We start from the raw sequence: 22,638 nt of genomic DNA, 5'->3' as shown, positions 1-22,638 counted from the left end.
CCCTTGTGCTCGACTTTTCTTTTTTCCTTTTTCATTCTTATACGGAACTTAATTATGCCATGGTCAGTGTTTCTCAAATATTAATCTACTTTAATCGCCTATTTGCTTCACTTCATTACTCAGAATCAGGTCAAATAATGCTTCCTTCCTTGTTGGAGTAATAATATATTACTTGAGAAAACAATCCTGAACCCACTCCAAAAAATCCTTCCCTTTCTCACCACATTTCCAATCCCAGTTTATTTTTTAGATATTTAAATCTCCTACAATTATAACTTTATTTTTAATACATGGCTCTCAAATGTCATCTTTCATTTCCTTTCCACTGTTTGACTGTTTATAATACACTTAAAAATGTGGCCAATGCTTTCTTACTCCTCAACTCAATCCAAGGAGGATTTTGTTTTGACCGCTTCTCAAATTAAGTCCTTACTTGCTAGTGTCTCTAATATCACTACCCCTCCTCCTTTCTTCCTTCTCCATCCCTCTTGAAACTTTTATACCCAAATGGCAGTCCTGACCTAGCCATGTTTCAGTTATTGCTATTTTACCATGATTTTCTATTTTAATCAATGACTCTAGTTCCCCAGTTTTGTGCATCGACAGACATATATTTTAGTTTGGATTTCCTTATTTTGGCAATTTTTCTTTCTTGCTTGCTTTCCCAGATCCTGACCTTTTTTTTTGTTTTATCTTATCCTGTATAACGTCTTTCACCTTTTCTATCTCCTTACTACCTACACACATACAGCATCTTTCCCTTCCAAGCTCTCTACACTTGCTTTTTCTCATCCCCTTGCCATATTCATTTTTACTCTCCCCCACAAGGAAATTCGACTTAGTTCTGTTCAGGTTTAGGTTGCCCTGTCAATAACAGCTCGTTCCTGCTCCAGAACTGGTCTCAAAGCCTTAAGAATTTGCTTCTTTATGTCAGGTATTTCCCATCTCATTTTTCACCCATTTTCTCCCCTTTCATTTCCCCAGGCCATGCACAATCTGCAGCTCGTAGAGTTGCCAACCTGCTCCTGGAACCACCAGTGCATGGAAGTTAAGGGAGCTGAAAGATTGAGTCTCTACCCCATTACTGGAGTATATTGTGTCCAGTTCTGGGCACAGCACTTTAAGAAAGATGTGAAAACCTTTGAGAGGTTGCAGAAGAGATTTTCTAGAATGATTCCAGGGATGAGGGACCTTAGTTACGTGAAAAGACTGAAGAAGCTGGGATTGTTCTCCTTGGAACAGAGACGGTTGTGAGGAGATTTGATAGAGGTATTCAAAATCATGAAGGTATCTAGACAGAGAGAAACTGCTCCCATTGGTGGAAGGGTCAAGGACCAGAGGACATAGATTTAAGGTGATTGGCAAAAGAACCAAAGGTGACATGAGGAAAAACTTTTTTACACAGCGAGTGGTTAGGATCTGGAATGCACTGCCTGAGGGGATGGTGGAGGAAGATTCAATCGTGGCTTTCATAGGGGAACTGGATAAGTACTTGAAAGGAAAAAAATTGCAGGGCTATGGGGTTAGGGCAGGGGAGTGGGACTAGCTGGATTGTTCTTCTATAGAGCCAGCGTGGACTTGATGGGTCGAATGGCCTCCTTCCGTGCTATAGCCTTTCTATGATTCTATGATATTCTGTGACAATGCATGATCAATAACCAATCACAAGATCACAGAACAGGCTTGATTGAAGGAGGTCCTTCCTCTAATTTAACCATATTTTTCCAGAATACAAACTCTACTGCCTCATCATTGCAAAATCTGACATTCTTTACATAAGGTTAGGATCCATAATCTCAATCACACTATCTGGCATCCCATTTGAACTGTTGAATAAATACTTCCTCGTACTCTTCCTTAATTGGTCTATCAAATAAAATCATTGCCATTCCCAATTATCAGAAATATTAATATGTTATTCACTGCATGAGACTTCACATTTTCTATCATGGAATGCGAAGGAACTGTCTTTTTTCAAATATTATACATAAATTATGCAATTATTCTGAATTTTGAATAACGAGTCACTGCAACTGCAACACGGCAACCATGGCAACACTATCTTTAAGAGTAGAAAGAAAAAGAATTCTTGAATTAAAAAATGGTCATTTAGGTAACATTATATTGCAGTCACTTATTTGCCAATGATCCCACTTCAAAATCAGTCAGTGGCACAATGATCAGTGCTTCATTGATTCCTGTTTCTGAAGCTGGCCTCATTCTCATGCTGAAAGTAGAAGTTGATGAAAAATACATTTTCCAGTTTAAGTGTCTCCACAATAATAGTTAATCAATGTGCTCCAAATGCAGGGTGTAAAGAATAGTCTTGTGGCTGCCATCACAATGAGCAGAAGCAAGTAATGTTAACAGCTGTGAGAGTGAAAGTATTGAGGGATATGGAGTCAAGGTGGGTAAATAGAGTTAGGATACAGATCAGCTATGATCTAATTGAATGGCAGAACAGATCCAAGGGGCTGAATGGCCTACTCCTGTTCCTATGTTTCTATATTAGAGTGGAGGTCTAGGGGAGAATCTTTTGTTCAAAGCAATCGGCCATTGCCTACTGAAGAAAAAAAACCTTCGTTCACATTTTTAAAAAAACACATCCGATATCTTAAAAAAGAAAAAAGAAAGACTTGTATTTATATTGCGCCTTTCATGACCCCAGGATGTGCCAAAGTGCTTTATGACCAATGAAGTACTTTTTTGAAGTGTAGTCACTGTTGCAGTGTAGGAAATGTGGCAGGCAATTTGCACACAACAAGGTCCCACAGCCAGCAATGAGATAATGACCAGATCACCTGTTTTTTTTTAGTGATGTTGGTTGAGCGGTAAATGTTGGCCAAGACATTTATGCATGTGGAGACATGTCATGTTGGGCCTCTTTGCCTCTAAGCCACTCCATTGGACTCACTGATAGTGAGCTCCACTCTGAGTTCCAGAGGGGCTCCATTCATTATCGTAGGTTAGGGATTGATCTCGGGCTGACTGATCTTGCAAAATGTACTTGTGACTGGGTTTACTGTATATAAGGGCATTGGTAAGAATCTATTTGGAGTCTGTATACAATGCTGATCACCTATTTGTTTCACCCTATAGAGAACAGGAGCAACAATGATTCTAAGTATCTGGAATTTAAGTTATGACGAAAGGTTAAGGAAATTGGGTTTGTTTTATTAAGAAGAATGAGACTTTAAGGTGATCCAATTGCAGTCTTCAAGATGATGGCAAGAACAGACGAATTGTCCAAGCAATTTGTCCACTTTGGGGAAGGGTTCAAATGCCAGAGAAGGAATGTGAAAACTTAGGAAGTGAGGAACATTTTTGCACAGCGGGTAATGAATTTCTGACATAAGTTACCAGGAAACGCCATTGATGTGGATAGCATAAGTGGGTTTAAGAGATGAATGGATGTGTTTCTAGGTTGGGGAGGGATTGAGAGACATAGGGAGAAGGTAAATTGGTGGCATTATGATCAATCAAATAGGCATCAGCTTGTTGTGATTAATGGTACTTCCCTTTTCTTAAAAATTATGAAATTTTAATGATGAGCTGCACAACATTCACTGATTCTCAAGATGAAGATTTTTTTTAACTGTAACATATAAATAGATTTATGAGGCTTGGAAACACCAAAATTTGATCTATGAGGATTGCACTTCTCTTATTCTACAATTCTTGGCCTTTACTCAAGGGAGACCAAACCTTCCTTTGAACTTAAAAGCAGTTCCAGTAATGTGAGGCATCCTGCTAGAAGGGGCTAATATAAGTCTTAGGATTTGGTGGGGATTTGTTTATCTGGATGAAGAGGATCATCCTTTTCTAGGTAGCAAAAATGCCAAGGATAGAATCCAAAAACTTTCTCCGTATTAAGGAAAGGAATGGGTCAATAGTTCTCACCACACCGGGTGGAAACAATCTCTAGCTTAAATAGGGAGGTAGCAGTGAGTTGATTTAAAATTCTTTGATCTTTGCTTTATTATGTACCACTAGCAATGTAAGTGCTGATGTGTGTGACATTTTGAAGAAAAAACTTGTATACACTGCTTCACGTTGCCTAATGAGATTGACCTGCAGAGCTCAGTCTTCTGTTCCCTTGGGACGTTTGGGTGATTCAAGAAAGCAAAGAAATCCATGAACTTCTGAACCCTTGGCTACATTTGTACACAATATATAGATCTCGCTAGAAGGATCAGCATGTCCTGGTAGTCATAGTTCTTTGAATTAAATTGGTTATACACAAGTTTTCTTTTAGTTGCCTTGCCACTGAGAAAGGGCATATTCTGATTTTCTGAATTTAAAGCATTAGGTTTATATTTAGTAACTGCAAGTGTTGCAAGCACTCCTGCAAACAAATCAGTAATATATCTATTTTTTTCAGAGTGTTATTTGTTGGTTTCACTTACATTATTTTTTTCCATTTTACATTTTGATGAATAATAAGTTTTTCTATGAATAAATTTATTCTCTTCCTCATTAACGTCTTACATCATCCCTGGAGAGATTGAGGCTTTATTAAGGGAAAGAATATTTCTTTGATGCTTTTTTCTGTCTGTTTTCTTCTATCGCGATCTATACATTGTGTACAAATGTAGCCGAGGATTCAGAAGTGCATGGATTTCTTTGTTCTCTCGAATCACCCAAAAGCCCCAAGGGAACAGGAGATCAGGCTCTCCAGGGAATGGAGTTTTTATAATGTGTGCAGGATTCCCTTCTTACCCAATGTGTAAAAAACCCAACAAGAGATGAAACACTGCTGGATCTAATAATAGGAAATGAACCAGAACAGATAAGAGAAGTAAGCGTAGGGTAACATCTAGGCAATAGTGATCACAACATAATAAGGTTTAAGATCAAGATTGAGAAAGACATAAGTAAGGCAAAGACCAAAGTAATAAATTGGAAAAAAGCTGATTTTAAAGGGGTGAGAATGGTACTAGGGAAAATAAACTGGAAAAATTGACGCATAAAGAAATATAACAGCCAGGGGAAATATTTAAAACGGTGATCAATGGAGTCCAGAAGAAATATATCCCACTAAAAAGCAAGAACAAACTAGCCAGTAATAACACACCATGGATGAATAAGGAAATAAGGGCAAAATTGAAACTAAAGAAAAAGGCATACACTAAGTACATAGACAACAAAGGAGGGGATAGCAAAAGGAATACGGAAAGGTTAGGATAGAAGTCAAAACAACAATTAGGAAGGCAAAGAGAAACGACAGAAGTAAATTATCAAGGAATTTAAAAAGAAATAGTAAAGTATTTTACAGACACATAAATAACAAAAGAAAAATCAGGATGGGGTAAGGCCACTAATGAATACACACAATAAACTCACAGGTAATGACACTAAAATGGCAGAAATATTAAATAATGAATTTGCCTCAGTATTTACCAGGGAGATTAATATGGTGGGCATGACATTAAAAGAAGAGATCAGAAACGATATAAAGATATTTAAGATAGAAAGGGGGGAAATAATTGATAAACTAATCAAACTTAGAGAGGATAAAACCCCTGGTCCAAATGGATTGCATCCACGCATTGAAAATAAGTTAAGGAAGAGTTAGGGTACGGTAGCATAGTGGTTAATGACTTTCCCTCCATCATAAGGACAGAAATAGGGATGTTCACTGATGATTGCACAGTGTTCAGTTCCATTCGCAACCCCTCAGATAATGAAGGAGCCCGTGCCCGCATGTAGGAAGACCTGGACAACATCCAGGCTTGGGCTGATAAGTGGCAAGTAACATTCACGCCAGACAAGTGCCAGGAATGACCATCTCCAAAAAGAGAGAGTCTAACCACCTCCCCTTGACATTCAACGGCATTACCATCACCGAATCCCCCACCATCAACATCCTGGGGGTCACCATTGACCAGAAACTTAACTGGACCAGCCACATAAATACTGTGGCTACATGAGCAGGTCAGAGGCTGGGTATTCTGCAGTGACTGACTCACCTCGTGACACCCGAAAGCCTTTCCACCATTTACAAGTCAGGAGTATGATGGAATACTCTCCACTTGCCTGCATGAGTGCAGCTCCAACAACACTCAAGAAGCTCGACACCATCCAGGACAAAGCAGCCCGCTTGATTGGCAACCCATCCCCCACCTTAAACATTCACTCCTCCACCACCAACGTGTCGTGGCTGCAGTGTGTACCATCAACCAGATGCACTGCAGCAACTCGCCAAGGCTTCTTTGACAGCGCCTCCCAAACCCGCAACACCTACCACCTGGAAGGACAAAAGCAGCAAGCACATGGGAACACCACTACCTGCACATTCCCCTCCGAGTCACACACCATCCCGACTTGGAAATATATCGCCGTTCCTTCATCGCGCTGGGTCAAAATCCTGGAACTCCCTACCTAACAGCACTATGGGAGAACCTTCACCACACGGACTGCAGCGGTTCAAGAAGGCGGCTCACCACCACCTTCTCAAGGGCAATTAGGGATAGGCAATAAATGCTGGCCACATACTCCTTGGAAAATAAGAGTCTAAATGGGGTAGAGGAGCAGAGGGATCTGGGGGTACAGATACACAAATCACTAAAAGCAGCGAAGCAGGTTAATAAGGCCATAAAAAAAGCAAACCAAGTACTGGGGTTCATTTCCAGAGGGATAAAATTGAAAAGCAGGGAAGTTGTGTTGAAGTTGTATAGAACCTTGGTTAGACCACACTTGGAGTATTGTGAACAGTTCTGGTCTCCATATTATAAAAAGGATAAAGAGGCACTGGAGAAGGAGCAAAAAATATTTAGTGGGATGATACCAGAACTGAGAGATCATACCTATCAGGAAAGGCTGTGGCTCTTTTCTCTGGTAAAGAGAAGACTGAGGGGTGACCTGATCTAGGTCTTTAACATTATGAAAGGGTTTGATAGGGTAGACGTAGAAAAGATGATTCCACTTGTGGGGGAGACTAGAACTAAGGGCCATAAATATAAGATTGTCACTAGTAAATCCAATAGGGAATTCAGGAGAAACTTTTTTACCCAGATGGTGGTTAGAATGTGGAACTCGCTACCATAAAGAATAGTCGAGGCGGCTAACATAGACGCGTTTAAGGGGAAGCTGGATAAACTCATGAGGGAGAAAGGAATACAAGGATATGTTAGACAATGAAGGTAGGGAGGAGTTTCGTGTGGAGCATAAACACCAGCCTGGACATGTTGGGCCGAATGGCCTATTTCTGTGCTGTGTATTCTATGTAATTTTTTTTCTCCCCTCTCTTGGCCGTGCTTCATGTGTGAGCCTAGATGGTGAATATCTGCAGACGATGATCACAGAGGAGTTTGTAGCTGAGGCGAATCCTATCCTTGTCTGATATTCACACAGGTGTACCTTTAAGCAGGGATCACTGGATATCCCAGAAGTGCTGAAGTGAACATTCCTATCCTCTTCCCCAGATGAGATCAGCCACCTTAGCACAGACCAAAGATCGAAACTCAACCTTCCATGTTGTACCCTGTCTCCCAGGGTAATTGGAGAGACAGTTACCCTGGGAGACAGGGCACAACATGGAGTCCCCTGTTGAAATTAAAATCGGCCTTGAGCACGAAATCTAGTCTGTCACTCCAGTGCAGTACTGAGGGAATGAAGTAAAAGAACCCACGGCGCTTTTTGAAGAAGAGCAGGGAGTTCTCCTGGTCTCCTGGCCAATATTTATTTCTCAATCAACACCTAAAACAGATGATCTGGTCATTTACTGATGAGATGAAGTCAAGTGGGATGAGGCTCGTGTGGAGTATAAACATTGGCATAGACCTGTTGAGCTGAATGGCCTGTTTCTTTGCTGTAAATTCTATGTAATTCAATGACATTCTATTTCATTGCTGTTTTTGGGAGCTTGCTGTGTACAAATTGGCTGCTACGTTTCCTACATTACAAGAGTAACTACACTTCAAAAGTACTTCATTGGTTGAAAAGAGCTTTGGGATGTCCTGAGGTTGTGAAAGGTGCTCTATAAATTCAAGTCTTCCTTTCTTCTTTATTTGTCCCCCTTGCTTGCAAATCCCTCCAGTGCTTCACCTCACCCTATCTCTGCGCTCTCCTACAGCCTTCCATCCTTCCCCACATCCTTTGGTCCTCTGACTCTGACCTCTTTGCATCCATTCGGCCCAACAGGTCTATGCCGGTATTTATGTTCCATACGAGCTTCTTCACATGTAGAATCTAAAAACTCCTCTCGATAAGGTTGTCCTCCCCTCCATAATAGCTCTTGTTAGAAATTTTCCAGTCAAATTACTCTGTTCCCTTGATATTGCATTACACAATTTTTCCTTTTCAATTTTTAATATTTGTTGCCTGGCAGAAAACGTTGTTAGTTTTATGCTGAGTACTCTAGGGGGTTTCATCTGCTCTGATAGCACACTACCTAATGTGTTTGTGTAAAATTCCTACACATGGTGTTTTAATGCAGTCATCATTAAACTGATTAACAAGCACACAGAGGAATTTTACACAAAGAAGCTAATCAATGTGCTACCAAATCAAATTAATTCCCTAAGTTGGTCATGTTATGCCCTTTGAGTTTTCTCAAGTATAATGAGTACAAAAAAGAAAGACTTTGTGTGGCATCTTATCACATCTCTCAGAAACATTTCAAAGTCCGTCACATACAACGGGTTATTTTGGGGTACAGTGATTGTTGTTATGTCGGCAAATGTGGCGGCCATTTGCACGTCACAAGATCGTACAAACACAGTGAGGTGAATGCCAAGCTAATCTGTTCTTTGGTGGTGTTTGAGGGAGGAAGGTTGGCCAGTGTACCAGGAAAATTCCCCACTCTTCTTAGGATAGTGCCACACGATATTTGACATTCCAGCATTTGCTGGGTGAATTGCAACATTTCATTTCAAAATGCATTGGAAACTCCTTTGTCACCCAGTCTTTAAGTGAAATGCATTTGAAGTGTTGACAATGTGCATACAGTAACTTTTCCAACTGTAGGTTGCACTGTAATGGCCCTGCACAATGTTCGGTCGTGTTCAATAAACGAAGATCACACGGGACATTTTTTGGGGGCTGTTTTGGATGAAGCCACCAGACCTGTCCAGGCATCGGATTCATTGTTTCAGGACTCCAATGGTCTGCACGATGAGGACTTTAGTTGAATTGAATCTAATTGTAACCGAGTTCCACTGCTCCTATGAGAGGTCCTAAGCCAGGTGTGCAAAGGATAGCCTTTGTTTCCAAGGGGACAGTATTTTTGTGCTGTGCAGGATGAAACAGCGAGGGAATGGTTGATTGATGCAAGATTGAAGCATCATGGCAGCTTCCAGCAAAGCAGATACAGACCTGCATGATTGCGAAGTTGGTCACGAGTTGAACGTTAATAGATTGGTATCCTTTATGTTTCCTGAAGGAAGCAGCATTGTGTAAAGGAGCCTGGAGGACAATATAGGTGCAATCAACGATGTCTCAGACTTGGGGGAGCTCTACTATCTGTGTGAACCCCAAAGCCCTATCTTGCTGCTTTTGGATGCCCATGGGGAAAATCAGAATGTGTTTGTTCTAACAAACATGGCATCAGTCAACTGGTTAATACAAACATGTACTGCAGACTGGCTGATGTTGCTGATATCTCCTGTGGCTGCTCAGAAGGAGCAGGAAGCAAAAAAGTTCAGGGCTGCAGTGATCCTTCTTGCAAAAGATAGTACTGTGCTACCTCTGGCAGTTGGCTGCCAGTCTTGCTGCAGGATGTGGCACAACGCAGTCACTGCCTCCAGGAACTAGAGGGCATAGTCGCATGATTAAGGCCATTTAAGACTGAGATAAGGAGGAATTTCTTCACTCAGAGGGTTGTGAATCTTTGGAATTCTCTACCCCAGAGGGCTGTGGATGCTGAATTGTTGAGTATATTCAAGGCTGAGATCGATAGATTTTTGGACTCTAGGGGAATCAAGGGATATGGGGATCGGGCGGGAAAGTGGAGTTGAGGTTGAAGATCAGCCATGGTCTGATTGAATGGCGGAGGAGGCTCGAGGGGCCATATGGCCCACTTCTGCTCCTATTTCTTATGTTCCAGGAGAATCAAAGCCTCCTTATACATTGAGAACTCTAGGTATGTTCTTCTCTGTTGGGAAGGGAAGGGCTCAGCACACATCCTTCCATTGCTCTTCCTCCAGCTGCAGCTCTGTTTACTCTTTCTTCTCCACTTTTTCCTCTCAGAGTGGACTTTCTAGAAGTGAAAGTTAGGTGGAAATTATGTTACAGTTGTACAGATTTCTGGTTAGACCCCCATCTGGAGTATTGCATTCAGTTCTGGGCACTGCACCGCACCTCACCTCACCTTGGCCTTGGAGGGGGTGCAGTGCCTTTAGGGAATTCCTTATTCTGTGTGATTCTTGGACACTGGATGAATAGTCAAGCAAAGAAAGTCACCCTCACTCACGATAGTTTTGTGAATCAAAAGTAATTATTTAATGATGTTATCATTCATACGAGCATTCATGAAGCTAAATCAAACCATACAAATGACTTTCCTTTATAAAATCCCGCTTAACACTTAATAATTCGCAACATTATTATGTAATGATTTAACAATTCATACACAAGCCAGGCAAATCACTAATACATCTACAACCTTTAAACCAAGGGTTTTGCTCATCGGGCCTGAAGGTTGATCAGCTATTCAGAACTCAAGGTTCTCTTCTTCTTGTGTGATGTTCAACTGCAGTGTGCATTCCTTGTGACTGCCGGGTGGTGACGAGAAAGAGACTATTCTTCTCTCAAAGTCTTTTTATGTTGTTTTTTAACAATAGGACATAGGACTGGGGAGGGTCATTCTTTTTGTCCAATCTCTCCCTGTTGCTATGCTTCAATCATTAACATACCCCAATGATTGACAGTTTAGGCTTTGATCATGTGACTGGAGACTCTTTGATGTAGAAAAGACCATGGGCCCGATTTTAGCAGGGGTGCGGGTTCTCGGCGGGTGGGCAAGCGGGCGCGTGGGTAACGTGCCCGGTGAAATTAGTGGGTTTCCCGCGCGATCGTAGCAGGCAACGCACTAATTGGATCCACTTACCTGCTCTTCCGGGTTCCCCGCTGCTGGTCTGCGCGTCGGGCGGGCTGCGCATGCGCAGTACGATCTGTCAGCTGGAGGAGCTCTATTTAAAGGGGCAGTCCTCCACTGACAGATGCTGCAACCAATAGCAAAGATGACTGCATGGAGCAGCCCAGGGGGAAGGCTGCTCCCAGTTTAATGATGCCTCACCCCAGGTATCAATACATGGGGTGAGGAGGAGGGGGAGGACAGAGATCTTCCACCCGGCGGGCGGGAGGAAGCGGCCCGCCTCCGCCACCAGGAAGGCCTGGCTCGAGGTGGCAGAGGGGGTCACCAGCGCCACCAACATATCGCCCACCTGCACACAGTGCAGGAGGCGGTCCAATGACCTCAGTAGGTCAGCCACAGTGAGTACACGTAGTCTTTCCCCTACACTCCGTCTGCCACATCACTGCCCCCACCCCACATCTCCTTCTGCACTGCCAACACTACTCTGTCACATCACCCCTCATACCCACTCAAACCCCATCCTCATCTTACCTGCACCTACTCACCTCGCCAGTACTCACCCCGCCACTACCACGCAACCCAATCCTCATACAATTTCATGGCTCTATCCCATACTCACCCTCTAGTGCATCTCTCTCACGGCCAGCCTCACTCAACCTGCCACCACCTGTGCTGCAGCCACAGGGCATGCATCACATATGTGCAGTAGGCAGCGTAAGGCAAACGTGTCGTGAGCATGAAGGGGATGCACAAGGGTGTTTGAGGGTTTGTCATGGTTGTTACTTCTATTTAATTTCAGAACAACTCACATCACACGTTATATTGGCACCACTACTGCCATGTCTTCGCGAATCCTGTCCGGTTTGTGCAATAATGCCCGCTCCTGGGTATCACTATGAGGACCCACCACTGATGCCACACATTGTGTCACTGCAGAGTGGGTGTAGGTGTATTTGCAGGGCTCTTCTGCGCAGACGACTGAGAGACATCGGCGATGTCCCCGGTTGCACCCTGGAAGGCTGTGGAGGAGAAGTTCGGGAGGGCAGTGGTGACTTTGACAGCGACAGGTAGGAAGATGGTGCACGGGCCAGCCAGGAGCAGCTCGGCATGAAAGAGGCTGCAGATGTCCACGGCTACATGTCGAGTGACTCTGAGCCTCCGTATGTACTGCTGCTTAGAGAGGTCCAGGAGGCTGAGCCTCAGTCTGTGGAACCTGTGGCGAGGGTAGTGCCCTCTGCGACGCATCTCTCTCTGCGGTAGCCCTCCCTCCTGCTGTGCAGGTGGATGTGTCACAGCACTCTGTTGTGGAGCTCCACGTGTCAGAGGTGGACGGCGAGGCTGGTGATGCTGTTCGCCCTCCGAGGAGGTCATGACTGCAGCTACGGCAGCCCCCATCCGCAAGATGTACATCTGAGGAGGTCCGCAAGGTAGGTACATGTCTCCGGACCCCGGGGTAAGTGTGCAGGTTGGTGACTTTGACCATCAGGAGAAGGGTGGTGGAGGCCAAACTTTGTCCCAAGTGACAGAGTGGCCTCCTGCAATGGGTGAGGGTCTTCCCCCCCCCCCCCCCACCTGTCAAATGGACCTTTGCAGCTGCCACAGGCTGACAGCTGCAACACGTCCATTCGATCTGGGAGTATTTCCCCCAGTGTGGGAAACAGTCCCATGTTGATTCAAAATCACACACAGTCCCTTAATCAGGTCAGTTAATGACCTGAAATCGCTACATAAATACTCTCAAGTGGCATCCCGCTGGCTTTAATTGCCTGCGGGATTCCCACATGCGGAGGCTCCGCGCGCATGCCGGCGCGTCAGCGGGGAACCCGGAAGTGGGCGGGATTGAGGCAGGATCCTGGATTTTACGATTTTCGAGGCCCCCCCGCCGAGAACGCACCCGATAGCGTGTGCTAAAATCGGGCCCCATGTGTTCGAATGATGGGTTGTAAAAGGCTCCTTACATTTCTATGCCCAGACATTCTTAATGGTCCTTGTGTCTCCAATTTTGATTACTTCAGTGGCATCAAATCCATTCCTTATACCATTTGACCGTATGCTGAATGCAAAACTATTTGATGATTTACAAATCCCAGTTCTTTTGAACAAATTACCAGATAGGAATGAGAGGCCCATGCTTTTTTCACACCTATCATTGGTTTCCTGATCCGAAGCCTTTGATGTATGTCCTTATTGCCTTTCCTCACATTACCCCCGGCTGTGTTGAAAAGCTTGTGCTTCCAGAAGCCTGTGTGTTTTGAAAGCCTGGCAATGCTTTAAGCTCAATATCATCCATCTTTCTTATTTATTTAATAATCTAGATATCTATCCACAGTACAATGTCTTTGATCCCGAAACTCATATTTCTCCAATGCCATTAGTGTCAGTGAGGGAGAAACAGGATTTGCGAGAACACAGTTTACCACATTACTGTGTTTGCAGGTTTTCAAATGTCTTTGTTTAAAAGGGGTACAGTTAACCCTTTCCTTCAAATGTCTTTTGTTGAAGGGGTTTTGAACCCCACATGCCGTTTCACCAGAATAATACTGGGGCTAAAAGGGTTAAATTATCAGGACATGTTGGATAGACTCGGCTTGTATTCCCTTGACTAAAGAAGATTAAAGGGTGATCTAATTGAGGTGTTTAAGATGATTAAAGGATTTGATAGAGTAGATACAGAGAAATTATTTCCTCTGGTGGGGGAGTCCAGAACAAGGGGTAATAACCTTAAAATTAGAGCTAGGCAGTTCAGGGGTGATGTCAGGAAGCACTTCTTCACATAAAGGGTAGTGGAAATCTGGAACTCCCTCTCCCAAAAAACTGTTGAGGCTGAGGGTCAATTGAAAATTTCAAAACTGATTGATAGATTTAGGCTATGGTATTAAGGGATACGGAACCAAGACCAGGTAAATGGAGTTAAGATACAGATCAGCCATGATCTAATTGAATGGTGGAGCAGACTCGAGGGGCTGAATGGCCTACTCCTGTTCCTATGTTCCTAAGTGGGCTAGTAAGCAACTGAGTGAGAAAGATGGGTTAAAAGTTTCAAGAGGGACCTTTCATCAGAACTGCATTGTACCTATTTCAACCCTTTTGCTCCTTATTTTAATTTTAAAATCTTTCATTTGTCTTTCTTCCTTTGCCTCCCTCCATTAATGAGGTGTGAGCAGCATTTTTTTTAAAAGGCAGTTTTTCTATCCAATAAAAAGCCTAGATTGTGAAGATTGTTATAGATATGTAATAGATACAACCAGGTCAATCTTTGATCGAAACCATCCATAACCACATTCTCCGTAATCTCAATTACCTGCAAGAATTTTCAGCTGAGTCGGGTTTAGTTCAGCATAACAAATTTTTATTGATTTTTCATGGGCCCTCGGCTCTTGATCCAGTAGGAAAAATAGTTATTATCTCGATTCCAGTGACTGTTAGAATTTTCAATGTATGCAGCTCTGATATTTAGCAGTAAGTTGGAAGACGGGCAGGACCTGGGACATGAACGGGAGTCAGGCTGCTTGTGAATTTTTTCCAGAAAATCTCAATTTCAAAATGAGAAAAAAATGGTTCTTACATGCTGGGAGCTGGATTAGATATTCTGAAATGAGCAATCCGAAGTTTAAATCTCACTGCGTCACACTCTTGATTGCCTGTTTCTGTTATCCACCGGGAGCAAAGTGGCCTCATGGTGGCAGACAGTTGATAGGAACTTATGAACAGGAGTAGGCCATTCAGCCCCTTGAGCCTGTTCCGCCATTCAATTAGGTCATGGTTGATCTGTATCTTAACTCCATTTACCCGTCTTGGTTCCATAACCCTTAATATCCTTGACTATAAAAGACCTATCAGTGATGTTCTGCCATAAGCCTCATTGGCAGCCACCACAGTCTGACAGCATCTGGATAGTTGGACTTGTCCAGGGCACTGAAAGAGTTAATAATCACCATGCTGTGCACACAACAGTGTTGCGTTTGCCTTAGTGGCATGGAAGGAGGCGTCAACACTCAAAGCTTTATAGAATAGTACAGTGCAATCCCCATAACCCTGCAAATTAGTCCTCCTCAAGTACATATCCAATTGCCTTTTGAAAGTTCCTATGGAATCTGTTTCCACCACCCTTTCAGGTAGTGCGTTCCAGATCTTAACAACCCTCTGTGTGAAAAAAATTCTCCTCATTTCCCCTCTAGTTCTTTTGCCATTTATTTTAAATCAATGACCTCTGGTTACCGACCCACTTGCTCGAGGAAATGAGTACAGTCCATGGGTGAAAATCAGGATGTGTTTGTTCTAACAAACATGGCATCAGTCAACTAGTTACTACAAGCATGTACTGCAGATTGGCTGATGTTGCTGATGTCTCCTGGGGCTGCTCAGAAGGAGTCAGAGGCAAGAAGTTCAGTGCTGCAGTGACCTTCTTGCAAAAGGTAGTGCTGTGCTACCTCTGGCAGTTGGCTGCCAGTCTTGTTGCAGAATGTGGCACAATACAGTCACTGCTTCCAGGAGAACCATTGGTAATGGTTCTGCTGTTAGCAATTACAGCTCCTCAAGTTCCATCTTTTGTTTCTTTACTTGTCCCATTATCACCCTCCTTGCCTTGCATTGTCATCCCTTTTATCATTTAATCACTCCTATGCACCACCCTATCAGAGACCTTCCCTTTTGTTCTTTCCTCCCCTTCTCTTCCTCCCCCCCTCCTTTTCCCTGGCTCTGTACTTGCTTAAAAACTGCTTTAACCTTCAACTTCTTCCAGTTCTGACAGAAGGTCATCGACCTGAAACGTTAACTCTGTTTCTTTTTCCACATATGCTGCCTGACTTGTTGAGTATTTCCAGCATTTTTTGTTTTTATTTCAGATTTCCAGCATCTGCAGTATTTTGCTTTTGAGTACAGTGCAAGGTTTGTCAGGAAAGAATATGCTCAGGTCAGGAATTCTGCATCAAAGAGGGGGAAAGGAAGTATCTCTTAATGCTATTTGTATTCTGCAACAGTTTATTCTTCCCATCAAAATTGTGCTAGAAAAAAACACAGAGCAACATTGTTTCCTTTCCTTTTATATTGTAAAGATACTAGGTGATCCCCCCATGGCATTGCTCGTAGGTAGCCTGGGTTTTGGGTCACGATTGTGCTGTTCAATTCTTAAGATGAGCTGTGTTTAACTGGCCTGTCACTTTAAGGCTACTGCACAAGTAATTCCTGTGTGGGGAAGTGGTCCAAAAAGCCACATACTGCGGTCAATTCAATACGAATTACGGAGAGAAGTTTCTGTAGATTGGCAGCTACCTGCAAAAGACAGGGCGGGTTCTCAAGGTCAGAAGGACCAACATGAAATGGCTGTCTCTCTCTCACTTTTTCTTGGTATACTTTTGGCACTTTGAAGTGTAATATCTGACACATGACAGACATATGCTGGATGAAAGATGTTTCAGTGTCAGGGATTGGAAAAAAATGTCGGAAAATACACTTGTATAATGGAGCAATTTTTTCCCTTTAATGTTTTTCAATGGTCTTGGCTTCTAAGCTGCTAAGATATCTAAAGTCCTCACTGGGTAAAGAAGAAAGAAAGACTTGCATTTATATAGCGCCTTTCACGACCTCAGGATGTCCCAAAGCACTTTACAGCCAATGAAGTATTTTTGAAATGTAGTCACGATTGTAATGTAGGTAACGGAGCAGCCAATTTGTGCACAGCACGGTCATAGCAATGTGATCAGATAATCTGTTTTTTAGCGATGTTGGTTGAGAGATAAATATTGGCCAGGACACAGGGGAGAACTTCCCCGCTCTTCTCCAAAATAGTGCACTGGGATCTTTTACGTCCACATTGAGGAGGATGACAGGACCTCGGTTTAACATGTCATCTGAAAGACAGCACAGCATTCCCTTAGTACTGCACTGGAATAGGACTTGAACCCACAACCTACTGATTCAAGAGACAAAAGTGCTACCCACTGAGCCACAGCTGACACCTCACTTTGGATAAAGACAGTGTTACAAAAGTCACTAGTTTTCTTTTGTTGCCCGAATTTAATTCAAGATGCTGTGGATGCTATTACCAATAACAGTTCAGCTGCTGGTTAAAGTATTTTCCCGGAGAAAAGAACAATCCTACATGAGGCCCCGGGAGGATCACTTCTAATAAGCTCTCTCTATCCGCTCTGAGCCACAGCAATAAAAGGGGGAAAAAAAACCTCTTAGCTCAGCTGTGAATATCAAAAAAACATTTTACTGTGCCTTCACAGACTCCACGCTTGAAATAAAAACTCATTTCCCTTAAGACCACAGACAAGAATTGCCCAGTTACACACTAATCAATAATTATACACTACAGCACTTATTTAATAGATTGAGTCTATTTGCTGTGGAAATGGGAAAAGTTCTTTACGCACTCTTTATATAAGCTGTATTGTTTTCTGACACAGTTTATAAGGCTGCCTATATTTGCGTCAGTTGGTATTTCAGGGGCTCCCCGACAGCTAATGGATAAAGACAGTGTTACTGAGCCATACGTACTTGAAGGTCCCAGGTTCAATGCACAGTTTGTGCTGAGTTACTTGATTTCAGCTGGTGTGGTGGTGTGAGTTCTACAATTGGCTTTAGTGTGTCTGAATTAGGAAGAGGAAAAATCAGCAAAGGTCCCTGTTTCTGTTCAGTTGGAAAGCGTGCGTGGGTGGACAGGATCAGGCTGGGCTGTGGTACAACCCCCCTCCCCCCCAGCTCACCGTCTATACTCACGCATGAAGAATGGCCACTTGGGCAAGCTACCTCAGAGTGGCTAGTGGAATCATCAAGCATCGACTTGCGAGCAACACTGGGGAATCAGGAGAGGCAGGTGGGCCTGCCCTGATTCGAATTGCCCCATCAAGCACCTAGGTCTCCAGACTGTGAGCTATTTGAATACGCTGATTTAACTGGCTCTGACAATGTTCCAACAGCTAATAGTAACCCAAAGTCAACTATCTGAAGGACAATTCAGGCAATATGAAAAATGTTTTCATTTTTATACTTACCGTTAGGGAATACTTAATATTTGGAAACATTGCCACAAAATTCACAATGCTGTAATAATAAATCTTACAATAATTCGTAGTTTAACACAAAGTAAAAATAGCTAATACTCTTTATTTGTTCCTACTAATTTCTGTAGAGTACAGCTAATGTTCACATCTAGACTCATCCTCCAGCACCTCAGGCTCCCTCACAGAGTCGAGTTGTCACTCTCTACTCGTCACTGTCAACCTGCCCCTATTACCTTTGCCTCGAGTGAAGGGGTGGGGGCTCTCTCTGTGAACCTGCCTGTTGTTGGCCAGTTGAATTAGTAAACTCAAACTTCCCCAGCTCCACGGCAACTCATGAGGAGACATTAATCAGTGCCAGCATGGTCTCCTGGACTAATTTTGATCACCTAAGGTATGGGGGGAGGGGGGGGGGGGGAGGTCAGTGAGGAATTTTCCAGATTTTTTTTCCCCCCAAATTGGCCTATTTTTAAAAAATCTATTTTTTCATCTCTCACAGCAGGTCACATGGTTTTCGGGTGGGGTGGGAAGTGTATACATTTTGATGCAGCAGGCATGGCAGATGTGTGGGAGGGGTTGGATGGCCCAGTGGGTCTTTCCCTGTCCGTCATTGTTTATATAATACCCATGAGCACTCCTTTAGCCTCTCCTAAGTTGGCACCAGATGTTGAAAGGTAACCCCAGCATGAGTTGGGGTTACTAATAAATTCCATTTATTTTTAAAAGCTGCAGCTATGGGAAATATGAAACAAAAAAACAGAAAATACTGGAAGTACACAGCAGATCCATCAGCATTTGATAAGAGGAAAGACAGATTAAACCTTTTGTTACACTCGCTCATGAATTTTTGAAGGAGCGCTCCCAGGAAATAATGTTTCTATATGATGGGGGACACTCATGACACTAACGAACAAAAAGCAAAATGCTGTAAATGCTTAAAATTTGAAACAAAAAAGTGGAAAACGCTGGTGATACTCAGCGGGTGAGGCATCGTCCATCAAGTAAACACAAGTTGGTTGACATTTAGCGACTGAACCCTTCCTCAGAACTCCTGTAATGTCTGGTTCAAAGTAGAACTTGTTTATTTTTTAGCCGTTTCAACTGTGCGGTGCTAACAAGTTTAAAAATAGATATTTCCCACTTGCCAAATATGCCTTCAGATATCCTTAACATCCTCTTGTGACTAAATGATCTTATCAGGCTAAATGCTACTGAATAAATTGTATTGGGAACTCCAAAATGTCAGAATCGGCGATCTCATTAAAAGATTACATTTTAGCTGGTGATTAAACAGGAAGAGAACTTCTGTGCCTAAATGTCCATCTTGTATTCCGCAGAGCTGTGAAAAGAGTCATGGAATTTGATTATTACTGCACGCGGCTTCCCGTCATCAACAAAGGGGGTGCACAATCTCTCTGATGCAGTTAATGGCTGCTGTCATTCACTTTAAAACATGTTTTTACTTTGAGGATGATTAATAAAAGCAAATTAGTGCCACAGTATCCCATGCATTAAGGCTGAGCTTGTCTGAACCCTGGAGTTACACTTTAAATTCTCTTCTTTACTCTTCAATGGATTGCTTGGCAAAGAATTGATTGTAAAAGATAGCAGCCCCAAAAAGAAAGCCACACACTTGGCACTCTGAGTATACGAGCTATGCATTTCTAATTGAGCGGATAGGTAGTCGAACAAAGGACTGGTGTCATTTAACAAATAATAGGATGTTGTGTTGGGGGGACTGCAAAGTCTTTCTGGATGAAAGATCTAGGAATAGCTGACTGGCCTTTCTCATCTGTATCTTTTTTATGATCTTCCCCTTGAGAAATATGTCTGTTACCGTTGCATGCCCTGCATTCTTTAATCTTTATTTTCTTCTGGTCGTGCTTTTTGTTGTTTGACAGCTGAATGATTGCAATTCATTTCTTTGGTTGCTTCACTTGGATTACATAGTCCCTCATTAGCATATGCAAGGGGCCTAACTCCTGTTTAAGGTCTGCCGAGGCCAATATGATGTGGCAATGGATGTATTTCAGGTCTCCTTGGAGCTCAGTGCATAACCCTGAGAAATGGGTAATTTTTGCCCCATTTTCCACCCGGAGGAATTTCTACCCCATGACCTTTATCCCATCCCTTTGCGGTTCTTCACACCAGAATGACAATGCACGATCATATCTATCGTAAATACTGGAAATGCGCAATAGGTCCATCAGCATCGTTAAAGGGAAAAGACAAGTTAATCCATGCTTTAGTTACCTCCAGACTCGACTATTCCAAAGCTCTCATGGCTGGCCTCCCATCAACTTGAGCTCATCCAAAACTCTGCTGCCCATATCCTAACTCGCACCGAATCCCATTCACCCATCACCCCTGTGCTCTCTGACCTACACTGCCTCCTGGTCCACCAATGCCTCAAAGTTAAAATTCTCATCCTTGTGTTCAAATCCCTGTATTGCCTCACCCCTCCCTATCTCTGTACCCTCTCCAGCCTTATAACCCTCTGAGAACTCTGTGTTGCTCCAATTCTAGCCTATTGTACACCCTGACTTCCTTCGCCCCACCACTGATGGCTGGGCCTTCAGCTGCCTAGGTACTAAGCTCTGGAATTCCCTCCCTAAACCTCTCCACCTCTCTACCTCTCTCTCCTGCTTTAAGACACTCCTTAAAACCTACATCTTTGACCAAACTTTTGGTCACCTGTCCTTATATATCCTTATGTGTCAATTCTGTTTTGCCTGATAATGCACCTGTGAAGCGCCTTGGCACGTTTTACTATGTTAAAAGCGCTATATAAATGCAAGTTGTTGTTGTTAGTGTTTTAATGAAGATCCTATGTCAAAGGAATCAAGAGATATGAGACTAGGGCGGGAAAGTGGAGTTGAGGTTGAAGATCAGCCATGATCTTATTGAATGGCGGAGCAGGCTCGAGGGGCCGTTTGGCCGACTCCTGCTCTTATTTCTTATGTTCTTATGCCAGAATTCAGATTTATATGCTTAGATGTGGATTCTTCAACAGGATTGAGATCTGATAAAAGATCCATCCTCGAGGCACCTGCCTATCTTTTCAATTTACAAATCCTGAAAGAACTGCTTCCAGTATTTTCTGTTTATATTTCAGATTTCCAGCAGTTCATAGAATCATCGAATCCTCCAGCACAGAAGGAAGCCATTTGGCCCATCGTGCCGGTGCCGGCTCTATGAAAGAGCGATCCAATTAGCCTCACTCCCCTGCTCTTGCCCTGTAACCCTGCAAATTTTTCATTTTAAAGTCCAATTCCCTTTTGAAAGTTATTATTAAATTTGCTTCCACCACCCTTTCAGGTACTGCATCCCGAGTAACAACTCGCTGCTTAAAAAAATTCTCCTCATCTCACCTCTAGCTTTTTTGAAAAAAAAATTGAATGTCGACCAAGCGGCTCCTTTTACAGAATCATAGAATGGTTACAGCGTGGAAGGAGGCCATTCGGCCCATCGAGTCCGCAAGAGCAACCCAGCTAGTTTCAACAGTTTTAGTTCCATTAAATTACCTTCAAATTCAAGCCTTTGGTTTTCCCAGTTTCAAGCTCCTGCATTTGAAACTTTATACTTTAATTTCACAAAGTTATTCTAATTTGGACTCGAGCTGCAAACAAGCCATCAAATTGTTATTTTGCTCCTGTATGCATCCGTCAGTCCGGGTCAGTTAGTGTGGTGTCTGATATATTAATTAGTTCTGATTCTAGTCAAACCCTCACTGTATACAGTTATGATTCAATGTTCCTGCCATCTCACATTTCAAATTACAGCATGCATTTTGTTCCTTAAAGCTTTGTCATTTTTCATGCTGAGCTTTTCATTGAGTTTATTTGCACTCTCCGCACCATGCAAGATTATAGAGAGAAATATTCTTCCCAACGGACTTCAGGCAGTTTCTTTCATTGTCCCAGTCCAAAATGTTTCATTTTGGGCTATGCCGCTGGCTCATGCCTATCTATCTTATTCTAGAGTGCAGCAGCTCATTTGTCTTCCTCATAACCTCGTCACCTTTGTGTATGGCTGTGCTCCAGAGGTTGTTCGCATTTTTTGTCTCGCTCGTCTTCATTTCTACGTGCCCTGTTTCTTGCATCTGTGCCTTCAAGGTCACTTTTGACAGTCACCCATCTTGCTCCCTACATTAATCTGATCCTTGTCCCATATTCTTGCGTTTCATTCATTTCTGAATATTGATTCTATGTATGGACTGCGTCCCAGTGCCACATTCCTTTGAATACTTTCTTCCCTCTGATTTTCTTCTGTTTTCTGCTGCAGGCACTGGGGTTTAGCTCCATAGGCTCTAATTGGCCTCCAGTAACTCACTCAAAGGGCACTTCTCATGAACGAACCTAAATAGTAAGCGTTCGCAGGCCTTTCAGCCATGCAGAGAATAACAGCCAGATCCTGCCTTCATCTGATAACCACACACAACACACGCATAACAAACACACACACACACAAAACAACACACACGCAAAACACAAATCAAATACACAACACTCACAACACACACACACAACACAACACATGCAAAACATACACACAGCACACACAACACACAACAAATGCAGAACACACGCACAGAAGCAG

At 43.0% G+C, this 22,638-nt stretch overlaps 1 protein-coding gene across 1 annotated transcript in view; it reads left to right on the top strand.

The window, feature by feature from the left end:
• Positions 1-22,638, top strand: part of LOC137323529 (contactin-associated protein-like 5) — a 930,346-nt gene that overhangs the window by 840,735 nt on the left and 66,973 nt on the right. The gene's annotated exons all lie outside the window — the stretch shown is intronic.

This window comes from Heptranchias perlo, chromosome 7 (genome assembly GCF_035084215.1).
Source record: "Heptranchias perlo isolate sHepPer1 chromosome 7, sHepPer1.hap1, whole genome shotgun sequence".
NCBI lineage: Eukaryota > Metazoa > Chordata > Chondrichthyes > Hexanchiformes > Hexanchidae > Heptranchias > Heptranchias perlo.
This window is presented reverse-complemented; position numbering and strand designations above follow the sequence as displayed.